Below are 26,093 nucleotides of genomic sequence, written 5' to 3' on the forward strand. Positions count from 1 at the left end.
AGTAGTGCCAAGCGTGCGCCTGTGTCATAAGTAAAGGGCCGGCTGGCTTGACCATTAAAGGGTGCTGTAACCCCCAAAGTACACTCCAGTCCAAACCCAAAAAAAAATTATTTTCTGTGTTTGTGAATTGTGTACGCAGTAGCCGCACGTGCATCAACAAAGTAGTGCCAAGCGTGCGCCTGTGTCATAAGTAAAGGGCCGGCTGGCTTGACCGTTAAAGGGTGCTGTAACCCCCAAAGTACACTCCAGTCCAAACCAAAAAAAAATTATTTTCTGTGTTTGTGAATTGTGTGCGCAGTAGCCGCACGTGCATCAACAAAGTAGTGCCAAGCGTGCGCCTGTGTCATAAGTAAAGGGCCGGCTGGCTTGACCGTTAAAGGGTGCTGTAACCCCCAAAGTACACTCCAGTCCAAACCAAAAAAATATATATTTTCTGTGTTTGTGAATTGTGTGCGCAGTAGCCGCACGTGCATCAACAAAGTAGTGCCAAGCGTGCGCCTGTGTCATAAGTAAAGGGCTGGCTGGCTTGACCGTTAAAGGGTGCTATAACCCCCAAAGTACACTCCAAACCAAAAAAAAATATATTTTCTGTGTTTGTGAATTGTGTGCGCAGTAGCCGCACGTGCATCAACAAAGTAGTGCCAAGCGTGCGCCTGTGTCATAAGTAAAGGGCCGGCTGGCTTGACCGTTAAAGGGTACTGTAACCCCCAAAGTACACTCCAGTCCAAACCAAAAAAAAAATTATTTTCTGTGTTTGTGAATTGTGTGCGCAGTAGCCGCACGTACATCAACAAAGTAGTGCCAAGCGTGCGCCTGTGTCATAAGTAAAGGGCCGGCTGGCTTGACCGTTAAAGGGTGCTGTAACCCCCAAAGTACACTCCAGTCCAAACCAAAAAAATATATATTTTCTGTGTTTGTGAATTGTGTGCGCAGTAGCCGCACGTGCATCAACAAAGTAGTGCCAAGTGTGCGCCTGTGTCATAAGTAAAGGGCTGGCTGGCTTGACCGTTAAAGGGTGCTATAACCCCCAAAGTACACTCCAAACCAAAAAAAAATATATTTTCTGTGTTTGTGAATTGTGTGCGCAGTAGCCGCACGTGCATCAACAAAGTAGTGCCAAGCGTGCGCCTGTGTCATAAGTAAAGGGCCGGCTGGCATGACCATTAAAGGGTGCTGTAACCCCCAAAGTACACTCCAGTCCAAACCAAAAAAAAAAATATTTTCTGTGTTTGTGAATTGTGTGCGCAGTAGCCGCACGTGCATCAACAAAGTAGTGCCAAGCGTGCGCCTGTGTCATAAGTAAAGGGCCGGCTGGCTTGACCGTTAAAGGGTGCTGTAACCCCCAAAGTACACTCCAAACCAAAAAAATATATATTTTCTGTGTTTGTGAATTGTGTGCGCAGTAGCCGCACGTGTATCAACAAAGTAGTGCCAAGCGTGCGCCTGTGTCATAAGTAAAGGGCCAGCTGGCTTGACCATTAAAGGGTGCTGTAACCCCCAAAGTACACTCCAGTCCAAACCAAAAAAAAAATGATTTTCTGTGTTTGTGAATTGTGTGCGCAGTAGCCGCACGTGCATCAACAAAGTAGTGCCAACCGTGCGCCTGTGTCATAAGTAAAGGGCCGGCTGGCTTGACCGTTAAAGGGTGCTGTAACCCCCAAAGTACACTCCAGTCCAAACCAAAAAAAAAATTATTTTCTGTGTTTGTGAATTGTGTGCGCAGAAGCCGCACGTGCATCAACAAAGTAGTGCCAAGCGTGCGCCTGTGTCATAAGTAAAGGGCCGGCTGGCTTGACCGTTAAAGGGTGCTGTAACCCCCAAAGTACACTCCAGTCCAAACCAAAAAAAAAATTATTTTCTGTGTTTGTGAATTGTGTGCGCAGAAGCCGCACGTGCATCAACAAAGTAGTGCCAAGCGTGCGCCTGTGTCATAAAAAAAGGGCCGGCTGGCTTGACCGTTAAAGGGTGCTGTAACCCCCAAAGTACACTCCAAACCAAAAAAATATATATTTTCTGTGTTTGTGAATTGTGTGCGCAGTAGCCGCACGTACATCAACAAAGTAGTGCCAAGCGTGCGCCTGTGTCATAAGTAAAGGGCCGGCTGGCTTGACCATTAAAGGGTGCTGTAACCCCCAAAGTACACTCCAGTCCAAACCAAAAAAAAATTATTTTCTGTGTTCGTGAATTGTGTGCGCAGAAGCCGCACGTGCATCTAGAAAGTAGTGCCAAGCGTGTGCCTGTGTCATAAGTAATGGGCCGGCTGGCTTGCCCGTTAAAGGGTGCTGTAACTCCCAAAGTACACTCCAGTCCAAACCAAAAAAAAAATAATTTTCTGTGTTTGTGAATTGTGTGCGCAGAAGCCACACGTGCATCAACAAAGTAGTGCCAAGCGTGCGCCTGTGTCATAAGTAAAGGGCCGGCTGGCTTGACCGTTAAAGGGTGCTGTAACCCCCAAAGTACTCTCCAAACCAAAAAAATATATATTTTCTGTGTTTGTGACTTGTGTGCACTGTGGCTGCACGTGCATCAACAAAGGAGCAGCGCCAAGAGTGTGCATGTGTCCCATAAGTAAAGAGCCGGCTGGCTCATTTCTTAAAGGGTGGTGTAACCCACAAAGTGCACTCCAGTCCAAACCAAAAAAAAAATTATTTTCTGTGTTTGTGAATTGTGTGCGCAGTAGCCGCACGTGCATCAACAAAGTAGTGCCAAGCGTGCGCCTGTGTCATAAGTAAAGGGCCGGCTGGCTTGACCATTAAAGGGTGCTGTAACCCCCAAAGTACACTCCAGTCCAAACCAAAAAAAAAATTATTTTGTGTGTTTGTGAATTGTGTGCGCAGTAGCCGCACGTGCATCAACAAAGTAGTGCCAAGCGTGCACCTGTGTCATAAGTAAAGGGCCGGCTGGCTTGACCGTTAAAGGGTGCTGTAACCCCCAAAGTACACTCCAGTCCAAACCAAAAAAAAAATTATTTTCTGTGTTTGTGAATTGTGTGCGCAGTAGCCGCACGTGCATCAACAAAGTAGTGCCAAGCGTGCGCCTGTGTCATAAGTAAAGGGCCGGCTGGCTTGACCGTTAAAGGGTGCTGTAACCCCCAAAGTACACTCCAGTCCAAACCAAAAAAATATATATTTTCTGTGTTTGTGAATTGTGTGCGCAGTAGCCGCACGTGCATCAACAAAGTAGTGCCAAGCGTGCGCCTGTGTCATTAGTAAAGAGCTGGCTGGCTTGACCGCTAATGGGTGCTATAACCCCCAAAGTACACTCCAAACCGAAAAAATATATATTTTCTGTGTTTGTGAATTGTGTGCGCAGTAGCCGCACGTGCATCAACAAAGTAGTGCCAAGCGTGCGCCTGTGTCATAAGTAAAGGGCCGGCTGGCTTGACCATTAAAGGGTGCTGTAACCCCCAAAGTACACTCCAGTCCAAACCAAAAAAAAAATTATTTTCTGTGTTTGTGAATTGTGTGCGCAGTAGCCGCACGTGCATCAACAAAGTAGTGCCAAGCGTGCGCCTGTGTCATAAGTAAAGGGCCGGCTGGCTTGACCGTTAAAGGGTGCTGTAACCCCCAAAGTACACTCCAGTCCAAACCAAAAAAAAATATATTTTCTGTATTTGTGAATTGTGTGCGCAGTAGCCGCACGTGCATCAACAAAGTAGTGCCAAGCGTGCGCCTGTGTCATAAGTAAAGGGCCGGCTGGCTTGACCGTTAAAGGGTGCTGTAACCCCCAAAGTACACTCCAAACCAAAAAAATATATATTTTCTGTGTTTGTGAATTGTGTGCGCAGTAGCCACACGTGTATCAACAAAGTAGTGCCAAGCGTGCGCCTGTGTCATAAGTAAAGGGCCGGCTGGCTTGACCATTAAAGGGTGCTGTAACCCCCAAAGTACACTCCAGTCCAAACCAAAAAAAAAATTATTTTCTGTGTTTGTGAATTGTGTGCGCAGCAGCCGCACGTGCATCAACAAAGTAGTGCCAAGCGTGCGCCTGTGTCATAAGTAAAGGGCCGGCTGGCTTGACCCTTAAAGGGTGCTGTAACCCCCAAAGTACACTCCAGTCCAAACCAAAAAAATATATATTTTCTGTGTTTGTGAATTGTGTGCGCAGTAGCCGCATGTGCATCAACAAAGTAGTGCCAAGCGTGCGCCTGTGTGTAAAGGGCCGGCTGGCTTGACCGTTAAAGGGTGCTGTAACCCCCAAAGTACATTCCAGTCCAAAAAAAAAAATATATATTTTCTGTGTTTGTGAATTGTGTGCGCAGTAGCCGCACGTGCATCAACAAAGTAGTGGCAAGCGTGCGCCTGTGTCATAAGTAAAGGGCCAGCTGGCTTGACCGTTAAAGGGTGCTGTAACCCCCAAAGTACACTCCAGTCCAAACCAAAAAAAAAATTATTTTCTGTGTTTGTGAATTGTGTGCGCAGTAGCCGCACGTGCATCAACAAAGTAGTGCCAAGCGTGCGCCTGTGTCATAAGTAAATGGCCGGCTGGCTTGACCATTAAAGGGTGCTGTAACCCCCAAAGTACACTCCAGTCCAAACCAAAAAAAAAATTATTTTCTGTGTTTGTGAATTGTGTACGCAGTAGCCGCACGTGCATCAACAAAGTAGTGCCAAGCGTGCGCCTGTGTCATAAGTAAAGGGCCGGCTGGCTTGACCGTTAAAGGGTGCTGTAACCCCCAAAGTACACTCCAGTCCAAACCAAAAAAAAATTATTTTCTGTGTTTGTGAATTGTGTGCGCAGTAGCCGCACGTGCATCAACAAAGTAGTGCCAAGCGTGCGCCTGTGTCATAAGTAAAGGGCCGGCTGGCTTGACCGTTAAAGGGTGCTGTAACCCCCAAAGTACACTCCAGTCCAAACCAAAAAAAAATATATTTTCTGTGTTTGTGAATTGTGTGCGCAGTAGCCGCACGTGCATCAACAAAGTAGTGCCAAGCGTGCGCCTGTGTCATAAGTAAAGGGCTGGCTGGCTTGACCATTAAAGGGTGCTATAACCCCCAAAGTACACTCCAAACCAAAAAAATATATATTTTCTGTGTTTGTGAATTGTGTGCGCAGTAGCCGCACGTGCATCAACAAAGTAGTGCCAAGCGTGCGCCTGTGTCATAAGTAAAGGGCTGGCTGGCTTGACCATTAAAGGGTGCTGTAACCCCCAAAGTAATCTCCAAACCAAAAAAATATATATTTTCTGTGTTTGTGAATTGTGTGCGCAGTAGCCGCACGTGTATCAACAAAGTAGTGCCAAGCGTGCGCCTGTGTCATAAGTAAAGGGCCGGCTGGCTTGACCATTAAAGGGTGCTGTAACCCCCAAAGTACACTCCAGTCCAAACCATAAAAAAAATAATTTTCTGTGTTTGTGAATTGTGTGCGCAGTAGCCGCACGTGCATCAACAAAGTAGTGCCAAGCGTGCGCCTGTGTCATAAGTAAAGGGCCGGCTGGCTTGACCGTTAAAGGGTGCTGTAACCCCCAAAGTACACTCCAGTCCAAACCAAAAAAATATATATTTTCTGTGTTTGTGAATTGTGTGCGCAGTAGCCGCATGTGCATCAACAAAGTAGTGCCAAGCGTGCGCCTGTGTGTAAAGGGCCGGCTGGCTTGACCGTTAAAGGGTGCTGTAACCCCCAAAGTACATTCTAGTCCAAACAAAAAAAAAAATATTTTCTGTGTTTGTGAATTGTGTGCGCAGTAGCCGCACGTGCATCAACAAAGTAGTGCCAAGCGTGCGCCTGTGTCATAAGTAAAGGGCCGGCTGGCTTGACCATTAAAGGGTGCTGTAACCCCCAAAGTACACTCCAGTCCAAACCAAAAAAAAAATTATTTTCTGTGTTTGTGAATTGTGTGCGCAGTAGCCGCACGTGCATCAACAAAGTAGTGCCAAGCGTGCGCCTGTGTCATAAGTAAAGGGCCGGCTGGCTTGACCGTTAAAGGGTGCTGTAACCCCCAAAGTACACTCCAAACCAAAAAAATATATATTTTCTGTGTTTGTGAATTGTGTGCGCAGTAGCCGCACGTGTATCAACAAAGTAGTGCCAAGCGTGCGCCTGTGTCATAAGTAAAGGGCCGGCTGGCTTGACCATTAAAGGGTGCTGTAACCCCCAAAGTACACTCCAGTCCAAACCAAAAAAAAAATGATTTTCTGTGTTTGTGAATTGTGTGCGCAGTAGCCGCACGTGCATCAACAAAGTAGTGCCAACCGTGCGCCTGTGTCATAAGTAAAGGGCCGGCTGGCTTGACCGTTAAAGGGTGCTGTAACCCCCAAAGTACACTCCAGTCCAAACCAAAAAAAAAATTATTTTCTGTGTTTGTGAATTGTGTGCGCAGCAGCCGCACGTGCATCAACAAAGTAGTGCCAAGCGTGCGCCTGTGTCATAAGTAAAGGGCCGGCTGGCTTGACCCTTAAAGGGTGCTGTAACCCCCAAAGTACACTCCAGTCCAAACCAAAAAAATATATATTTTCTGTGTTTGTGAATTGTGTGCGCAGTAGCCGCATGTGCATCAACAAAGTAGTGCCAAGCGTGCGCCTGTGTGTAAAGGGCCGGCTGGCTTGACCGTTAAAGGGTGCTGTAACCCCCAAAGTACATTCCAGTCCAAAAAAAAAAATATATATTTTCTGTGTTTGTGAATTGTGTGCGCAGTAGCCGCACGTGCATCAACAAAGTAGTGGCAAGCGTGCGCCTGTGTCATAAGTAAAGGGCCAGCTGGCTTGACCGTTAAAGGGTGCTGTAACCCCCAAAGTACACTCCAGTCCAAACCAAAAAAAAAATTATTTTCTGTGTTTGTGAATTGTGTGCGCAGTAGCCGCACGTGCATCAACAAAGTAGTGCCAAGCGTGCGCCTGTGTCATAAGTAAATGGCCGGCTGGCTTGACCATTAAAGGGTGCTGTAACCCCCAAAGTACACTCCAGTCCAAACCAAAAAAAAAATTATTTTCTGTGTTTGTGAATTGTGTACGCAGTAGCCGCACGTGCATCAACAAAGTAGTGCCAAGCGTGCGCCTGTGTCATAAGTAAAGGGCCGGCTGGCTTGACCGTTAAAGGGTGCTGTAACCCCCAAAGTACACTCCAGTCCAAACCAAAAAAAAATATATTTTCTGTGTTTGTGAATTGTGTGCGCAGTAGCCGCACGTGCATCAACAAAGTAGTGCCAAGCGTGCGCCTGTGTCATAAGTAAAGGGCTGGCTGGCTTGACCGTTAAAGGGTGCTATAACCCCCAAAGTACACTCCAAACCAAAAAAATATATATTTTCTGTGTTTGTGAATTGTGTGCGCAGTAGCCGCACGTGCATCAACAAAGTAGTGCCAAGCGTGCGCCTGTGTCATAAGTAAAGGGCCGGCTGGCTTGACCGTTAAAGGGTGCTGTAACCCCCAAAGTACACTCCAGTCCAAACCAAAAAAAAAATTATTTTCTGTGTTTGTGAATTGTGTGCGCAGAAGCCGCACGTGCATCAACAAAGTAGTGCCAAGCGTGCGCCTGTGTCATAAGTAAAGGGCCGGCTGGCTTGACCGTTAAAGGGTGCTGTAACCCCCAAAGTAATCTCCAAACCAAAAAAATATATATTTTCTGTGTTTGTGAATTGTGTGCGCAGTAGCCGCACGTGTATCAACAAAGTAGTGCCAAGCGTGCGCCTGTGTCATAAGTAAAGGGCCGGCTGGCTTGACCATTAAAGGGTGCTGTAACCCCCAAAGTACACTCCAGTCCAAACCATAAAAAAAATAATTTTCTGTGTTTGTGAATTGTGTGCGCAGTAGCCGCACGTGCATCAACAAAGTAGTGCCAAGCGTGCGCCTGTGTCATAAGTAAAGGGCCGGCTGGCTTGACCGTTAAAGGGTGCTGTAACCCCCAAAGTACACTCCAGTCCAAACCAAAAAAATATATATTTTCTGTGTTTGTGAATTGTGTGCGCAGTAGCCGCATGTGCATCAACAAAGTAGTGCCAAGCGTGCGCCTGTGTGTAAAGGGCCGGCTGGCTTGACCGTTAAAGGGTGCTGTAACCCCCAAAGTACATTCTAGTCTAAACAAAAAAAAAAATATTTTCTGTGTTTGTGAATTGTGTGCGCAGTAGCCGCACGTGCATCAACAAAGTAGTGCCAAGCGTGCGCCTGTGTCATAAGTAAAGGGCCGGCTGGCTTGACCATTAAAGGGTGCTGTAACCCCCAAAGTACACTCCAGTCCAAACCAAAAAAAAAATTATTTTCTGTGTTTGTGAATTGTGTGCGCAGTAGCCGCACGTGCATCAACAAAGTAGTGCCAAGCGTGCGCCTGTGTCATAAGTAAAGGGCCGGCTGGCTTGACCGTTAAAGGGTGCTGTAACCCCCAAAGTACACTCCAAACCAAAAAAATATATATTTTCTGTGTTTGTGAATTGTGTGCGCAGTAGCCGCACGTGTATCAACAAAGTAGTGCCAAGCGTGCGCCTGTGTCATAAGTAAAGGGCCGGCTGGCTTGACCATTAAAGGGTGCTGTAACCCCCAAAGTACACTCCAGTCCAAACCAAAAAAAAAATGATTTTCTGTGTTTGTGAATTGTGTGCGCAGTAGCCGCACGTGCATCAACAAAGTAGTGCCAACCGTGCGCCTGTGTCATAAGTAAAGGGCCGGCTGGCTTGACCGTTAAAGGGTGCTGTAACCCCCAAAGTACACTCCAGTCGAAACCAAAAAAAAAATTATTTTCTGTGTTTGTGAATTGTGTGCGCAGAAGCCGCACGTGCATCAACAAAGTAGTGCCAAGCGTGCGCCTGTGTCATAAGTAAAGGGCCGGCTGGCTTGACCGTTAAAGGGTGCTGTAACCCCCAAAGTACACTCCAGTCCAAACCAAAAAAAAAATTATTTTCTGTGTTTGTGAATTGTGTGCGCAGAAGCCGCACGTGCATCAACAAAGTAGTGCCAAGCGTGCGCCTGTGTCATAAGTAAAGGGCCGGCTGGCTTGACCGTTAAAGGGTGCTGTAACCCCCAAAGTACACTCCAAACCAAAAAAATATATATTTTCTGTGTTTGTGAATTGTGTGCGCAGTAGCCGCACGTACATCAACAAAGTAGTGCCAAGCGTGCGCCTGTGTCATAAGTAAAGGGCCGGCTGGCTTGACCATTAAAGGGTGCTGTAACCCCCAAAGTACACTCCAGTCCAAACCAAAAAAAAATTATTTTCTGTGTTCGTGAATTGTGTGCGCAGAAGCCGCACGTGCATCTAGAAAGTAGTGCCAAGCGTGTGCCTGTGTCATAAGTAATGGGCCGGCTGGCTTGCCCGTTAAAGGGTGCTGTAACTCCCAAAGTACACTGCAGTCCAAACCAAAAAAAAAATAATTTTCTGTGTTTGTGAATTGTGTGCGCAGAAGCCACACATGCATCAACAAAGTAGTGCCAAGCGTGCGCCTGTGTCATAAGTAAAGGGCCGGCTGGCTTGACCATTAAAGGGTGCTGTAACCCCCAAAGTACTCTCCAAACCAAAAAAATATATATTTTCTGTGTTTGTGACTTGTGTGCACTGTGGCTGCACGTGCATCAACAAAGGAGCAGCGCCAAGAGTGCGCCTGTGTCCCATAAGTAAAGAGCCGGCTGGCTCATTTCTTAAAGGGTGGTGTAACCCACAAAGTGCACTCCAGTCCAAACCAAAAAAAAAATTATTTTCTGTGTTTGTGAATTGTGTGCGCAGTAGCCGCACGTGCATCAACAAAGTAGTGCCAAGCGTGCGCCTGTGTCATAAGTAAAGGGCCGGCTGGCTTGACCATTAAAGGGTGCTGTAACCCCCAAAGTACACTCCAGTCCAAACCAAAAAAAAAATTATTTTGTGTGTTTGTGAATTGTGTGCGCAGTAGCCGCACGTGCATCAACAAAGTAGTGCCAAGCGTGCGCCTGTGTCATAAGTAAAGGGCCGGCTGGCTTGACCGTTAAAGGGTGCTGTAACCCCCAAAGTACACTCCAGTCCAAACCAAAAAAAAAATTATTTTCTGTGTTTGTGAATTGTGTGCGCAGTAGCCGCACGTGCATCAACAAAGTAGTGCCAAGCGTGCGCCTGTGTCATAAGTAAAGGGCCGGCTGGCTTGACCGTTAAAGGGTGCTGTAACCCCCAAAGTACACTCCAGTCCAAACCAAAAAAATATATATTTTCTGTGTTTGTGAATTGTGTGCGCAGTAGCCGCACGTGCATCAACAAAGTAGTGCCAAGCGTGCGCCTGTGTCATAAGTAAAGAGCTGGCTGGCTTGACCGCTAATGGGTGCTATAACCCCCAAAGTACACTCCAAACCGAAAAAATATATATTTTCTGTGTTTGTGAATTGTGTGCGCAGTAGCCGCACGTGCATCAACAAAGTAGTGCCAAGCGTGCGCCTGTGTCATAAGTAAAGGGCCGGCTGGCTTGACCATTAAAGGGTGCTGTAACCCCCAAAGTACACTCCAGTCCAAACCAAAAAAAAAATTATTTTCTGTGTTTGTGAATTGTGTGCGCAGTAGCCGCACGTGCATCAACAAAGTAGTGCCAAGCGTGCGCCTGTGTCATAAGTAAAGGGCCGGCTGGCTTGACCGTTAAAGGGTGCTGTAACCCCCAAAGTACACTCCAGTCCAAACCAAAAAAAAATATATTTTCTGTATTTGTGAATTGTGTGCGCAGTAGCCGCACGTGCATCAACAAAGTAGTGCCAAGCGTGCGCCTGTGTCATAAGTAAAGGGCCGGCTGGCTTGACCGTTAAAGGGTGCTGTAACCCCCAAAGTACACTCCAAACCAAACAAATATATATTTTCTGTGTTTGTGAATTGTGTGCGCAGTAGCCGCACGTGTATCAACAAAGTAGTGCCAAGCGTGCGCCTGTGTCATAAGTAAAGGGCCGGCTGGCTTGACCATTAAAGGGTGCTGTAACCCCCAAAGTACACTCCAGTCCAAACCAAAAAAAAAATTATTTTCTGTGTTTGTGAATTGTGTGCGCAGCAGCCGCACGTGCATCAACAAAGTAGTGCCAAGCGTGCGCCTGTGTCATAAGTAAAGGGCCGGCTGGCTTGACCCTTAAAGGGTGCTGTAACCCCCAAAGTACACTCCAGTCCAAACCAAAAAAATATATATTTTCTGTGTTTGTGAATTGTGTGCGCAGTAGCCGCATGTGCATCAACAAAGTAGTGCCAAGCGTGCGCCTGTGTGTAAAGGGCCGGCTGGCTTGACCGTTAAAGGGTGCTGTAACCCCCAAAGTACATTCCAGTCCAAAAAAAAAAATATATATTTTCTGTGTTTGTGAATTGTGTGCGCAGTAGCCGCACGTGCATCAACAAAGTAGTGGCAAGCGTGCGCCTGTGTCATAAGTAAAGGGCCAGCTGGCTTGACCGTTAAAGGGTGCTGTAACCCCCAAAGTACACTCCAGTCCAAACCAAAAAAAAAATTATTTTCTGTGTTTGTGAATTGTGTGCGCAGTAGCCGCACGTGCATCAACAAAGTAGTGCCAAGCGTGCGCCTGTGTCATAAGTAAAGGGCCGGCTGGCTTGACCATTAAAGGGTGCTGTAACCCCCAAAGTACACTCCAGTCCAAACCAAAAAAAAAATTATTTTCTGTGTTTGTGAATTGTGTACGCAGTAGCCGCACGTGCATCAACAAAGTAGTGCCAAGCGTGCGCCTGTGTCATAAGTAAAGGGCCGGCTGGCTTGACCGTTAAAGGGTGCTGTAACCCCCAAAGTACACTCCAGTCCAAACCAAAAAAAAAATTATTTTCTGTGTTTGTGAATTGTGTGCGCAGTAGCCGCACGTGCATCAACAAAGTAGTGCCAAGCGTGCGCCTGTGTCATAAGTAAAGGGCCGGCTGGCTTGACCGTTAAAGGGTGCTGTAACCCCCAAAGTACACTCCAGTCCAAACCAAAAAAAAATATATTTTCTGTGTTTGTGAATTGTGTGCGCAGTAGCCGCACGTGCATCAACAAAGTAGTGCCAAGCGTGCGCCTGTGTCATAAGTAAAGAGCTGGCTGGCTTGACCGCTAATGGGTGCTATAACCCCCAAAGTACACTCCAAACCGAAAAAATATATATTTTCTGTGTTTGTGAATTGTGTGCGCAGAAGCCGCACGTGCATCAACAAAGTAGTGCCAAGCGTGCGCCTGTGTCATAAGTAAAGGGCCGGCTGGCTTGACCATTAAAGGGTGCTGTAACCCCCAAAGTACACTCCAGTCCAAACCAAAAAAAAAATTATTTTCTGTGTTTGTGAATTGTGTGCGCAGTAGCCGCACGTGCATCAACAAAGTAGTGCCAAGCGTGCGCCTGTGTCATAAGTAAAGGGCCGGCTGGCTTGACCGTTAAAGGGTGCTGTAACCCCCAAAGTACACTCCAGTCCAAACCAAAAAAAAATATATTTTCTGTATTTGTGAATTGTGTGCGCAGTAGCCGCACGTGCATCAACAAAGTAGTGCCAAGCGTGCGCCTGTGTCATAAGTAAAGGGCCGGCTGGCTTGACCGTTAAAGGGTGCTGTAACCCCCAAAGTACACTCCAAACCAAACAAATATATATTTTCTGTGTTTGTGAATTGTGTGCGCAGTAGCCGCACGTGTATCAACAAAGTAGTGCCAAGCGTGCGCCTGTGTCATAAGTAAAGGGCCGGCTGGCTTGACCATTAAAGGGTGCTGTAACCCCCAAAGTACACTCCAGTCCAAACCAAAAAAAAAATTATTTTCTGTGTTTGTGAATTGTGTGCGCAGCAGCCGCACGTGCATCAACAAAGTAGTGCCAAGCGTGCGCCTGTGTCATAAGTAAAGGGCCGGCTGGCTTGACCCTTAAAGGGTGCTGTAACCCCCAAAGTACACTCCAGTCCAAACCAAAAAAATATATATTTTCTGTGTTTGTGAATTGTGTGCGCAGTAGCCGCATGTGCATCAACAAAGTAGTGCCAAGCGTGCGCCTGTGTGTAAAGGGCCGGCTGGCTTGACCGTTAAAGGGTGCTGTAACCCCCAAAGTACATTCCAGTCCAAAAAAATATATATATATTTTCTGTGTTTGTGAATTGTGTGCGCAGTAGCCGCACGTGCATCAACAAAGTAGTGGCAAGCGTGCGCCTGTGTCATAAGTAAAGGGCCAGCTGGCTTGACCGTTAAAGGGTGCTGTAACCCCCAAAGTACACTCCAGTCCAAACCAAAAAAAAAATTATTTTCTGTGTTTGTGAATTGTGTGCGCAGTAGCCGCACGTGCATCAACAAAGTAGTGCCAAGCGTGCGCCTGTGTCATAAGTAAAGGGCCGGCTGGCTTGACCATTAAAGGGTGCTGTAACCCCCAAAGTACACTCCAGTCCAAACCAAAAAAAAAATTATTTTCTGTGTTTGTGAATTGTGTACGCAGTAGCCGCACGTGCATCAACAAAGTAGTGCCAAGCGTGCGCCTGTGTCATAAGTAAAGGGCCGGCTGGCTTGACCGTTAAAGGGTGCTGTAACCCCCAAAGTACACTCCAGTCCAAATCAAAAAAAAAATTATTTTCTGTGTTTGTGAATTGTGTGCGCAGTAGCCGCACGTGCATCAACAAAGTAGTGCCAAGCGTGCGCCTGTGTCATAAGTAAAGGGCCGGCTGGCTTGACCGTTAAAGGGTGCTGTAACCCCCAAAGTACACTCCAGTCCAAACCAAAAAAATATATATTTTCTGTGTTTGTGAATTGTGTGCGCAGTAGCCGCACGTGCATCAACAAAGTAGTGCCAAGCGTGCGCCTGTGTCATAAGTAAAGGGCTGGCTGGCTTGACCGTTAAAGGGTGCTATAACCCCCAAAGTACACTCCAAACCAAAAAAATATATATTTTCTGTGTTTGTGAATTGTGTGCGCAGTAGCCGCACGTGCATCAACAAAGTAGTGCCAAGCGTGCGCCTGTGTCATAAGTAAAGGGCCGGCTGGCTTGACCGTTAAAGGGTGCTGTAACCCCCAAAGTACACTCCAGTCCAAACCAAAAAAAAAATTATTTTCTGTGTTTGTGAATTGTGTGCGCAGAAGCCGCACGTGCATCAACAAAGTAGTGCCAAGCGTGCGCCTGTGTCATAAGTAAAGGGCCGGCTGGCTTGACCGTTAAAGGGTGCTGTAACCCCCAAAGTAATCTCCAAACCAAAAAAATATATATTTTCTGTGTTTGTGAATTGTGTGCGCAGTAGCCGCACGTGTATCAACAAAGTAGTGCCAAGCGTGCGCCTGTGTCATAAGTAAAGGGCCGGCTGGCTTGACCATTAAAGGGTGCTGTAACCCCCAAAGTACACTCCAGTCCAAACCATAAAAAAAATAATTTTCTGTGTTTGTGAATTGTGTGCGCAGTAGCCGCACGTGCATCAACAAAGTAGTGCCAAGCGTGCGCCTGTGTCATAAGTAAAGGGCCGGCTGGCTTGACCGTTAAAGGGTGCTGTAACCCCCAAAGTACACTCCAGTCCAAACCAAAAAAATATATATTTTCTGTGTTTGTGAATTGTGTGCGCAGTAGCCGCATGTGCATCAACAAAGTAGTGCCAAGCGTGCGCCTGTGTGTAAAGGGCCGGCTGGCTTGACCGTTAAAGGGTGCTGTAACCCCCAAAGTACATTCTAGTCCAAACAAAAAAAAAAAATATTTTCTGTGTTTGTGAATTGTGTGCGCAGTAGCCGCACGTGCATCAACAAAGTAGTGGCAAGCGTGCGCCTGTGTCATAAGTAAAGGGCCAGCTGGCTTGACCGTTAAAGGGTGCTGTAACCCCCAAAGTACACTCCAGTCCAAACCAAAATAAAGATTATTTTCTGTGTTTGTGAATTGTGTGTGCAGTAGCCGCACGTGCATCAACAAAGTAGTGCCAAGCGTGCGCCTGTGTCATAAGTAAAGGGCCGGCTGGCTTGACCATTAAAGGGTGCTGTAACCCCCAAAGTACACACCAGTCCAAACCAAAAAAAAAATTATTTTCTGTGTTTGTGAATTGTGTGCGCAGTAGCCGCACGTGCATCAACAAAGTAGTGCCAAGCGTGCGCCTGTGTCATAAGTAAAGGGCCAGCTGGCTTGACCATTAAAGGGTGCTGTAACCCCCAAAGTACACTCCAGTCCAAACCAAAAAAAAAATTATTTTCTGTGTTTGTGAATTGTGTGCGCAGTAGCCGCACGTGCATCAACAAAGTAGTGCCAAGCGTGCGCCTGTGTCATAAGTAAAGGGCTGGCTGGCTTGACCGTTAAAGGGTGCTGTAACCCCCAAAGTACACTCCAGTCCAAACCATAAAAATATATATTTTCTGTGTTTGTGAATTGTGTGCGCAGTAGCCGCACGTGCATCAACAAAGTAGTGCCAAGCGTGCGCCTGTGTCATAAGTAAAGGGCTGGCTGGCTTGACCGTTAAAGGGTGCTATAACCCCCAAAGTACACTCCAAACCAAAAAAATATATATTTTCTGTGTTTGTGAATTGTGTGCGCAGTAGCCGCACGTGCATCAACAAAGTAGTGCCAAGCGTGCGCCTGTGTCATAAGTAAAGGGCCGGCTGGCTTGACCATTAAAGGGTGCTGTAACCCCCAAAGTACACTCCAGTCCAAACCAAAAAAAAAAATATTTTCTGTGTTTGTGAATTGTGTGCGCAGTAGCCGCACGTGCATCAACAAAGTAGAGCCAAGCGTGCGCCTGTGTCATAAGTAAAGGGCCGGCTGGCTTGACCGTTAAAGGGTGCTGTAACCCCCAAAGTACACTCCAGTCCAAACCAAAAAAAAATATTTTTTCTGTGTTTGTGAATTGTGTGCGCAGTAGCCGCACGTGCATCAACAAAGTAGTGCCAAGCGTGCGCCTGTGTCATAAGTAAAGGGCTGGCTGGCTTGACCGTTAAAGGGTGCTGTAACCCCCAAAGTACACTCCAAACCAAAAAAATATATATTTTCTGTGTTTGTGAATTGTGTGCGCAGTAGCCGCACGTGTATCAACAAAGTAGTGCCAAGCGTGCGCCTGTGTCATAAGTAAAGGGCCGGCTGGTTTGAACATTAAAGGGTGCTGTAACCCCCAAAGTACACTCCAGTCCAAACCAAAAAAATATATATTTTCTGTGTTTGTGAATTGTGTGCGCAGTAGCCGCACGTGCATCAACAAAGTAGTGCCAAGCGTGCGCCTGTGTCATAAGTAAAGGGCCGGCTGGCTTGACCATTAAAGGGTGCTGTAACCCCCAAAGTACACTCCAGTCCAAACCAAAAAAAAAATTATTTTCTGTATTTGTGAATTGTGTGCGCAGTAGCCGCACGTGCATCAACAAAGTAGTGCCAAGCGTGTGCCTGTGTCATAAGTAAAGGGCCGGCTGGCTTGACCGTTAAAGGGTGCTGTAACCCCCAAAGTACACTCCAGTCCAAACCAAAAAAATATATATTTTCTGTGTTTGTGAATTGTGTGCGCAGTAGCCGCACGTGCATCAACAAAGTAGTGCCAAGCGTGCGCCTGTGTCATAAGTAAAGGGCCGGCTGGCTTGACCATTAAAGGGTGCTGTAACCCCCAAAGTACACTCCAAACCAAAAAAATATATATTTTCTGTGTTTGTGAATTGTGTGCGCAGAAGCCGCACGTGCATCAACAAAGTAGTGCCAAACGTGCGCCTGTGTCATAAGTAAAGGGCCGGCTGGCTTGACCGTTAAAGGGTGCTGTAACCCCCAAAGTACACTCCAAACCAAAAAAATATATATTTTCTGTGTTTGTGAATTGTGTGCGCAGTAGCCGCACGTGTATCAACAAAGTAGTGCCAAGCGTGCGCCTGTGTCATAAGTAAAGGGCCGGCTGGCTTGACCATTAAAGGGTGCTGTAACCCCCAAAGTACACTCCAGTCCAAACCAAAAAAAAAATTATTTTCTGTGTTTGTGAATTGTGTGCGCAGCAGCCGCACGTGCATCAACAAAGTAGTGCCAAGCGTGCGCCTGTGTCATAAGTAAAGGGCCGGCTGGCTTGACCCTTAAAGGGTGCTGTAACCCCCAAATTACACTCCAGTCCAAACCAAAAAAATATATATTTTCTGTGTTTGTGAATTGTGTGCGCAGTAGCCGCATGTGCATCAACAAAGTAGTGCCAAGCGTGCGCCTGTGTGTAAAGGGCCGGCTGGCTTGACCGTTAAAGGGTGCTGTAACCCCCAAAGTACATTCCAGTCCAAAAAAAAATATATATATTTTCTGTGTTTGTGAATTGTGTGCGCAGTAGCCGCACGTGCATCAACAAAGTAGTGGCAAGCGTGCGCCTGTGTCATAAGTAAAGGGCCAGCTGGCTTGACCGTTAAAGGGTGCTGTAACCCCCAAAGTACACTCCAGTCCAAACCAAAAAAAAAATTATTTTCTGTGTTTGTGAATTGTGTGCGCAGTAGCCGCACGTGCATCAACAAAGTAGTGCCTAGCGTGCGCCTGTGTCATAAGTAAAGGGCCGGCTGGCTTGACCATTAAAGGGTGCTGTAACCCCCAAAGTACACTCCAGTCCAAACCAAAAAAAAAATTATTTTCTGTGTTTGTGAATTGTGTACGCAGTAGCCGCACGTGCATCAACAAAGTAGTGCCAAGCGTGCGCCTGTGTCATAAGTAAAGGGCCGGCTGGCTTGACCGTTAAAGGGTGCTGTAACCCCCAAAGTACACTCCAGTCCAAATCAAAAAAAAAATTATTTTCTGTGTTTGTGAATTGTGTGCGCAGTAGCCGCACGTGCATCAACAAAGTAGTGCCAAGCGTGCGCCTGTGTCATAAGTAAAGGGCCGGCTGGCTTGACCGTTAAAGGGTGCTGTAACCCCCAAAGTACACTCCAGTCCAAACCAAAAAAATATATATTTTCTGTGTTTGTGAATTGTGTGCGCAGTAGCCGCACGTGCATCAACAAAGTAGTGCCAAGCGTGCGCCTGTGTCATAAGTAAAGGGCTGGCTGGCTTGACCGTTAAAGGGTGCTATAACCCCCAAAGTACACTCCAAACCAAAAAAATATATATTTTCTGTGTTTGTGAATTGTGTGCGCAGTAGCCGCACGTGCATCAACAAAGTAGTGCCAAGCGTGCGCCTGTGTCATAAGTAAAGGGCCGGCTGGCTTGACCGTTAAAGGGTGCTGTAACCCCCAAAGTACACTCCAGTCCAAACCAAAAAAAAAATTATTTTCTGTGTTTGTGAATTGTGTGCGCAGAAGCTGCACGTGCATCAACAAAGTAGTGCCAAGCGTGCGCCTGTGTCATAAGTAAAGGGCCGGCTGGCTTGACCGATAAAGGGTGCTGTAACCCCCAAAGTAATCTCCAAACCAAAAAAATATATATTTTCTGTGTTTGTGAATTGTGTGCGCAGTAGCCGCACGTGTATCAACAAAGTAGTGCCAAGCGTGCGCCTGTGTCATAAGTAAAGGGCCGGCTGGCTTGACCATTAAAGGGTGCTGTAACCCCCAAAGTACACTCCAGTCCAAACCATAAAAAAAATAATTTTCTGTGTTTGTGAATTGTGTGCGCAGTAGCCGCACGTGCATCAACAAAGTAGTGCCAAGCGTGCGCCTGTGTCATAAGTAAAGGGCCGGCTGGCTTGACCGTTAAAGGGTGCTGTAACCCCCAAAGTACACTCCAGTCCAAACCAAAAAAATATATATTTTCTGTGTTTGTGAATTGTGTGCGCAGTAGCCGCATGTGCATCAACAAAGTAGTGCCAAGCGTGCGCCTGTGTGTAAAGGGCCGGCTGGCTTGACCGTTAAAGGGTGCTGTAACCCCCAAAGTACATTCTAGTCCAAACAAAAAAAATATATATTTTCTGTGTTTGTGAATTGTGTGCGCAGTAGCCGCACGTGCATCAACAAAGTAGTGGCAAGCGTGCGCCTGTGTCATAAGTAAAGGGCCAGCTGGCTTGACCGTTAAAGGGTGCTGTAACCCCCAAAGTACACTCCAGTCTAAACCAAAATAAAGATTATTTTCTGTGTTTGTGAATTGTGTGTGCAGTAGCCGCACGTGCATCAACAAAGTAGTGCCAAGCGTGCGCCTGTGTCATAAGTAAAGGGCCGGCTGGCTTGACCATTAAAGGGTGCTGTAACCCCCAAAGTACACACCAGTCCAAACCAAAAAAAAAATTATTTTCTGTGTTTGTGAATTGTGTGCGCAGTAGCCGCACGTGCATCAACAAAGTAGTGCCAAGCGTGCGCCTGTGTCATAAGTAAAGGGCCGGCTGGCTTGACCATTAAAGGGTGCTGTAACCCCCAAAGTACACTCCAGTCCAAACCAAAAAAAAAATTATTTTCTGTGTTTGTGAATTGTGTGCGCAGTAGCCGCACGTGCATCAACAAAGTAGTGCCAAGCGTGCGCCTGTGTCATAAGTAAAGGGCTGGCTGGCTTGACCGTTAAAGGGTGCTGTAACCCCCAAAGTACACTCCAGTCCAAACCATAAAAATATATATTTTCTGTGTTTGTGAATTGTGTGCGCAGTAGCCGCACGTGCATCAACAAAGTAGTGCCAAGCGTGCGCCTGTGTCATAAGTAAAGGGCTGGCTGGCTTGACCGTTAAAGGGTGCTATAACCCCCAAAGTACACTCCAAACCAAAAAAATATATATTTTCTGTGTTTGTGAATTGTGTGCGCAGTAGCCGCACGTGCATCAACAAAGTAGAGCCAAGCATGCGCCTGTGTCATAAGTAAAGGGCCGGCTGGCTTGACCATTAAAGGGTGCTGTAACCCCCAAAGTACACTCCAGTCCAAACCAAAAAAAAAATTATTTTCTGTGTTTGTGAATTGTGTGCGCAGTAGCCGCACGTGCATCAACAAAGTAGAGCCAAGCGTGCGCCTGTGTCATAAGTAAAGGGCCGGCTGGCTTGACCGTTAAAGGGTGCTGTAACCCCCAAAGTACACTCCAGTCCAAACCAAAAAAAAATATTTTTTCTGTGTTTGTGAATTGTGTGCGCAGTAGCCGCACGTGCATCAACAAAGTAGTGCCAAGCGTGCGCCTGTGTCATAAGTAAAGGGCTGGCTGGCTTGACCGTTAAAGGGTGCTGTAACCCCCAAAGTACACTCCAAACCAAAAAAATATATATTTTCTGTGTTTGTGAATTGTGTGCGCAGTAGCCGCACGTGTATCAACAAAGTAGTGCCAAGCGTGCGCCTGTGTCATAAGTAAAGGGCCGGCTGGCTTGAACATTAAAGGGTGCTGTAACCCCCAAAGTACACTCCAGTCCAAACCAAAAAAATATATATTTTCTGTGTTTGTGAATTGTGTGCGCAGTAGCCGCACGTGCATCAACAAAGTAGTGCCAAGCGTGCGCCTGTGTCATAAGTAAAGGGCCGGCTGGCTTGACCATTAAAGGGTGCTGTAACCCCCAAAGTACACTCCAGTCCAAACCAAAAAAAAAATTATTTTCTGTATTTGTGAATTGTGTGCGCAGTAGCCGGACGTGCATCAACAAAGTAGTGCCAAGCGTGTGCCTGTGTCATAAGTAAAGGGCCGGCTGGCTTGACCGTTAAAGGGTGCTGTAACCCCCAAAGTACACTCCAGTCCAAACCAAAAAAATATATATTTTCTGTGTTTGTGAATTGTGTGCGCAGTAGCCGCACGTGCATCAACAAAGTAGTGCCAAGCGTGCGCCTGTGTCATAAGTAAAGGGCCGGCTGGCTTGACCGTTAAAGGGTGCTGTAACCCCCAAAGTACACTCCAAACCAAAAAAATATATATTTTCTGTGTTTGTGAATTGTGTGCGCAGTAGCCGCACGTGTATCAACAAAGTAGTGCCAAGCGTGCGCCTGTGTCATAAGTAAAGGGCCGGCTGGCTTGACCATTAAAGGGTGCTGTAACCCCCAAAGTACACTCCAGTCCAAACCAAAAAAAAAATGATTTTCTGTGTTTGTGAATTGTGTGCGCAGTAGCCGCACGTGCATCCACAAAGTAGTGCCAAGCGTGCGCCTGTGTCATAAGTAAAGGGCCGGCTGGCTTGACCATTAAAGGGTGCTGTAACCCCCAAAGTACTCTCCAGTCCAAACCAAAAAAAAAATTATTTTCTGTGTTTGTGAATTGTGTGCGCAGAAGCCGCACGTGCATCAACAAAGTAGTGCCAAGCGTGCGCCTGTGTCATAAGTAAAGGGCCGGCTGGCTTGACCGTTAAAGGGTGCTGTAACCCCCAAAGTACACTCCAAACCAAAAAAATATATATTTTCTGTGTTTGTGAATTGTGTGCGCAGTAGCCGCACGTGCATCAACAAAGTAGTGCCAAGCGTGCGCCTGTGTCATAAGTAAAGGGCCGGCTGGCTTGACCATTAAATGGTGCTGTAACCCCCAAAATACACTCCAGTCCAAACCAAAAAAAAAATTATTTTCTGTGTTTGTGAATTGTGTGCGCAGAAGCCGCACGTGCATCAAGAAAGTAGTGCCAAGCGTGTGCCTGTGTCATAAGTAAAGGGCCGGCTGGCTTGCCCGTTAAAGGGTGCTGTAACTCCCAAAGTACACTCCAGTCCAAAACAAAAAAAAAATAATTTTCTGTGTTTGTGAATTGTGTGCGCAGAAGCCGCACGTGCATCAACAAAGTAGTGCCAAGCGTGCGCCTGTGTCATACGTAAAGGGCCGGCTGGCTTGACCGTTAAAGGGTGCTGTAACCCCCAAAGTACTCTCCAAACCAAAAAAATATATATTTTCTGTGTTTGTGACTTGTGTGCACTGTGGCTGAACGTGCATCAACAAAGGAGCAGCGCCAAGAGTGCGCCTGTGTCCCATAAGTAAAGAGCCGGCTGGCTCATTTCTTAAAGGGTGCTGTAACCCCCAAAGTACACTCCAGTCCAAACCAAAAAAATATATATTTTCTGTGTTTGTGAATTGTGTGCGCAGTAGCCGCACGTGCATCAACAAAGTAGTGCCAAGCGTGCGCCTGTGTCATAAGTAAAGGGCTGGCTGGCTTGACCGTTAATGGGTGGTATAACCCCCAAAGTACACTCCAAACCAAAAAAATATATATTTTCTGTGTTTGTGAATTGTGTGCGCAGTAGCCGCACGTGCATCAACAAAGTAGTGCCAAGCGTGCGCCTGTGTCATAAGTAAAGGGCCGGCTGGCTTGACCATTAAAGGGTGCTGTAACCCCCAAAGTACACTCCAGTCCAAACCAAAAAAAAAATAATTTTCTGTGTTTGTGAATTGTGTGCGCAGTAGCCGCACGTGCATCAACAAAGTAGTGCCAAGCGTGCGCCTGTGTCATAAGTAAAGGGCCGGCTGGCTTGACCATTAAAGGGTGCTGTAACCCCCAAAGTACACTCCAGTCCAAACCAAAAAAATATATATTTTCTGTGTTTGTGAATTGTGTGCGCAGTAGCCGCACGTGCATCAACAAAGTAGTGCCAAGCGTGCGCCTGTGTCATAAGTAAAGGGCCGGCTGGCTTGACCGTTAAAGGGTGCTGTAACCCCCAAAGTACACTCCAAACCAAAAAAATATATATTTTCTGTGTTTGTGAATTGTGTGCGCAGTAGCCGCACGTGTATCAACAAAGTAGTGCCAAGCGTGCGCCTGTGTCATAAGTAAAGGGCCGGCTGGCTTGACCGTTAAAGGGTGCTGTAACCCCCAAAGTACACTCCAGTCCAAACCAAAAAAAAATATATTTTCTGTGTTTGTGAATTGTGTGCGCAGTAGCCGCACGTGCATCAACAAAGTAGTGCCAAGCGTGCGCCTGTGTCATAAGTAAAGAGCTGGCTGGCTTGACCGCTAATGGGTGCTATAACCCCCAAAGTACACTCCAAACCAAAAAAATATATATTTTCTGTGTTTGTGAATTGTGTGCGCAGTAGCCGCACGTGCATCAACAAAGTAGTGCCAAGCGTGCGCCTGTGTCATAAGTAAAGGGCCGGCTGGCTTGACCATTAAAGGGTGCTGTAACCCCCAAAGTACACTCCAGTCCAAACCAAAAAAAAAATAATTTTCTGTGTTTGTGAATTGTGTGCGCAGTAGCCGCACGTGCATCAACAAAGTAGTGCCAAGCGTGCGCCTGTGTCATAAGTAAAGGGCCGGCTGGCTTGACCGTTAAAGGGTGCTGTAACCCCCAAAGTACACTCCAGTCCAAACCAAAAAAATATATATTTTCTGTGTTTGTGAATTGTGTGCGCAGTAGCCGCACGTGCATCAACAAAGTAGTGCCAAGCGTGCGCCTGTGTCATAAGTAAAGGGCCGGCTGGCTTGACCGTTAAAGGGTGCTGTAACCCCCAAAGTACACTCCAAACCAAAAAAATATATATTTTCTGTGTTTGTGAATTGTGTGCGCAGTAGACGCACGTGTATCAACAAAGTAGTGCCAAGCGTGCGCCTGTGTCATAAGTAAAGGGCCGGCTGGCTTGACCGTTAAAGGGTGCTGTAACCCCCAAAGTACACTCCAGTCCAAACCAAAAAAAAAATTATTTTCTGTGTTTGTGAATTGTGTGCGCAGAAGCCACACGTGCATCAACAAAGTAGTGCCAAGCGTGCGCCTGTGTCATAAGTAAAGGGCCGGCTGGCTTGTCCGTTAAAGGGTGCTGTAACCCCCAAAGTACACTCCAAACCAAAAAAATATATATTTTCTGTGTTTGTGAATTGTGTGCGCAGTAGCCGCACGTGTATCAACAAAGTAGTGCCAAGCGTGCGCCTGTGTCATAAGTAAAGGGCCGGCTGGCTTGACCATTAAAGGGTGCTGTAACCCCCAAAGTACACTCCAGTCCAAACCAAAAAAAAAATTATTTTCTGTGTTTGTGAATTGTGTGCACAGCAGCCGCACGTGCATCAACAAAGTAGTGCCAAGCGTGCGCCTGTGTCATAAGTAAAGGGCCGGCTGGCTTGACCCTTAAAGGGTGCTGTAACCCCCAAAGTACACTCCAGTCCAAACCAAAAAAATATATATTTTCTGTGTTTGTGAATTGTGTGCGCAGTAGCCGCATGTGCATCAACAAAGTAGTGCCAAGCGTGCGCCTGTGTGTAAAGGGCCGGCTGGCTTGACCGTTAAAGGGTGCTGTAACCCCCAAAGTACATTCCAGTCCAAACAAAAAAAAAAAATATTTTCTGTGTTTGTGAATTGTGTGCGCAGTAGCCGCACATGCATCCACAAAGTAGTGGCAAGCGTGCGCCTGTGTCATAAGTAAAGGGCCAGCTGGCTTGACCGTTAAAGGGTGCTGTAACCCCCAAAGTACACTCCAGTCCAAACCAAAAAAAAAATTATTTTCTGTGTTTGTGAATTGTGTGCGCAGTAGCCGCACGTGCATCAACAAAGTAGTGCCAAGCGTGCGCCTGTGTCATAAGTAAAGGGCCGGCTGGCTTGACCATTAAAGGGTGCTGTAACCCCCAAAGTACACTCCAGTCCAAACCAAAAAAAAAATAATTTTCTGTGTTTGTGAATTGTGTACGCAGTAGCCGCACGTGCATCAACAAAGTAGTGCCAAGCGTGCGCCTGTGTCATAAGTAAAGGGCCGGCTGGCTTGACCGTTAAAGGGTGCTGTAACCCCCAAAGTACACTCCAGTCCAAACCAAAAAAAAAAATATTTTCTGTGTTTGTGAATTGTGTGCGCAGTAGCCGCACGTGCATCAACAAAGTAGTGCCAAGCGTGCGCCTGTGTCATAAGTAAAGGACTGGCTGGCTTGACCGTTAAAGGGTGCTATAACCCCCAAAGTACACTCCAAACCAAAAAAATATATATTTTCTGTGTTTGTGAATTGTGTGCGCAGTAGCCGCACGTGCATCAACAAATTAGTGCCAAGCGTGCGCCTGTGTGTAAAGGGCCGGCTGGCTTGACCGTTAAAGGGTGCTGTAACCCCCAAAGTACATTCCAGTCCAAACAAAAAAAAAAAATATTTTCTGTGTTTGTGAATTGTGTGCGCAGAAGCCGCACGTGCATCAACAAAGTAGTGCCAAGCGTGCGCCTGTGTCATAAGTAAAGGGCCGGCTGGCTTGACCGTTAAAGGGTGCTGTAACCCCCAAAGTAATCTCCAAACCAAAAAAATATATATTTTCTGTGTTTGTGAATTGTGTGCGCAGTAGCCGCACGTGTATCAACAAAGTAGTGCCAAGCGTGCGCCTGTGTCATAAGTAAAGGGCCGGCTGGCTTGACCATTAAAGGGTGCTGTAACCCCCAAAGTACACTCCAGTCCAAACCATAAAAAAAATAATTTTCTGTGTTTGTGAATTGTGTGCGCAGTAGCCGCACGTGCATCAACAAAGTAGTGCCAAGCGTGCGCCTGTGTCATAAGTAAAGGGCCAGCTGGCTTGACCGTTAAAGGGTGCTGTAACCCCCAAAGTACACTCCAGTCCAAACCAAAAAAATATATATTTTCTGTGTTTGTGAATTGTGTGCGCAGTAGCCGCATGTGCATCAACAAAGTAGTGCCAAGCGTGCGCCTGTGTGTAAAGGGCCGGCTGGCTTGACCGTTAAAGGGTGCTGTAACCCCCAAAGTACATTCTAGTCCAAACAAAAAAAAAAAATATTTTCTGTGTTTGTGAATTGTGTGCGCAGTAGCCGCACGTGCATCAACAAAGTAGTGCCAAGCGTGCGCCTGTGTCATAAGTAAAGGGCCGGCTGGCTTGACCGTTAAAGGGTGCTGTAACCCCCAAAGTACACTCCAGTCCAAACCAAAAAAAAATATTTTTTCTGTGTTTGTGAATTGTGTGCGCAGTAGCCGCACGTGCATCAACAAAGTAGTGCCAAGCGTGCGCCTGTGTCATAAGTAAAGGGCTGGCTGGCTTGACCGTTAAAGGGTGCTGTAACCCCCAAAGTACACTCCAAACCAAAAAAATATATATTTTCTGTGTTTGTGAATTGTGTGCGCAGTAGCCGCACGTGTATCAACAAAGTAGTGCCAAGCGTGCGCCTGTGTCATAAGTAAAGGGCCAGCTGGCTTGAACTTTAAAGGGTGCTGTAACCCGCAAAGTACACTCCAGTCCAAACCAAAAAAAAATATATTTTCTGTGTTTGTGAATTGTGTGCGCAGTAGCTGCACGTGCATCAACAAAGTAGTGCCAAGCGTGCGCCTGTGTCATAAGTAAAGGGCCGGCTGGCTTGACCATTAAAGGGTGCTTTAACCCCCAAAGTACACTCCAGTCCAAACCAAAAAAAAAATTATTTTCTGTATTTGTGAATTGTGTGCGCAGTAGCCGCACGTGCATCAACAAAGTAGTGCCAAGCGTGTGCCTGTGTCATAAGTAAAGGGCCGGCTGGCTTGACCGTTAAAGGGTGCTGTAACCCCCAAAGTACACTCCAGTCCAAACCAAAAAAATATAT

This window comes from Taudactylus pleione, unplaced genomic scaffold (assembly GCF_031769625.1).
Source record: "Taudactylus pleione unplaced genomic scaffold, aTauple2 ptg000548l, whole genome shotgun sequence".
In the NCBI taxonomy this organism is placed as follows: Eukaryota; Metazoa; Chordata; class Amphibia; order Anura; family Myobatrachidae; genus Taudactylus; species Taudactylus pleione.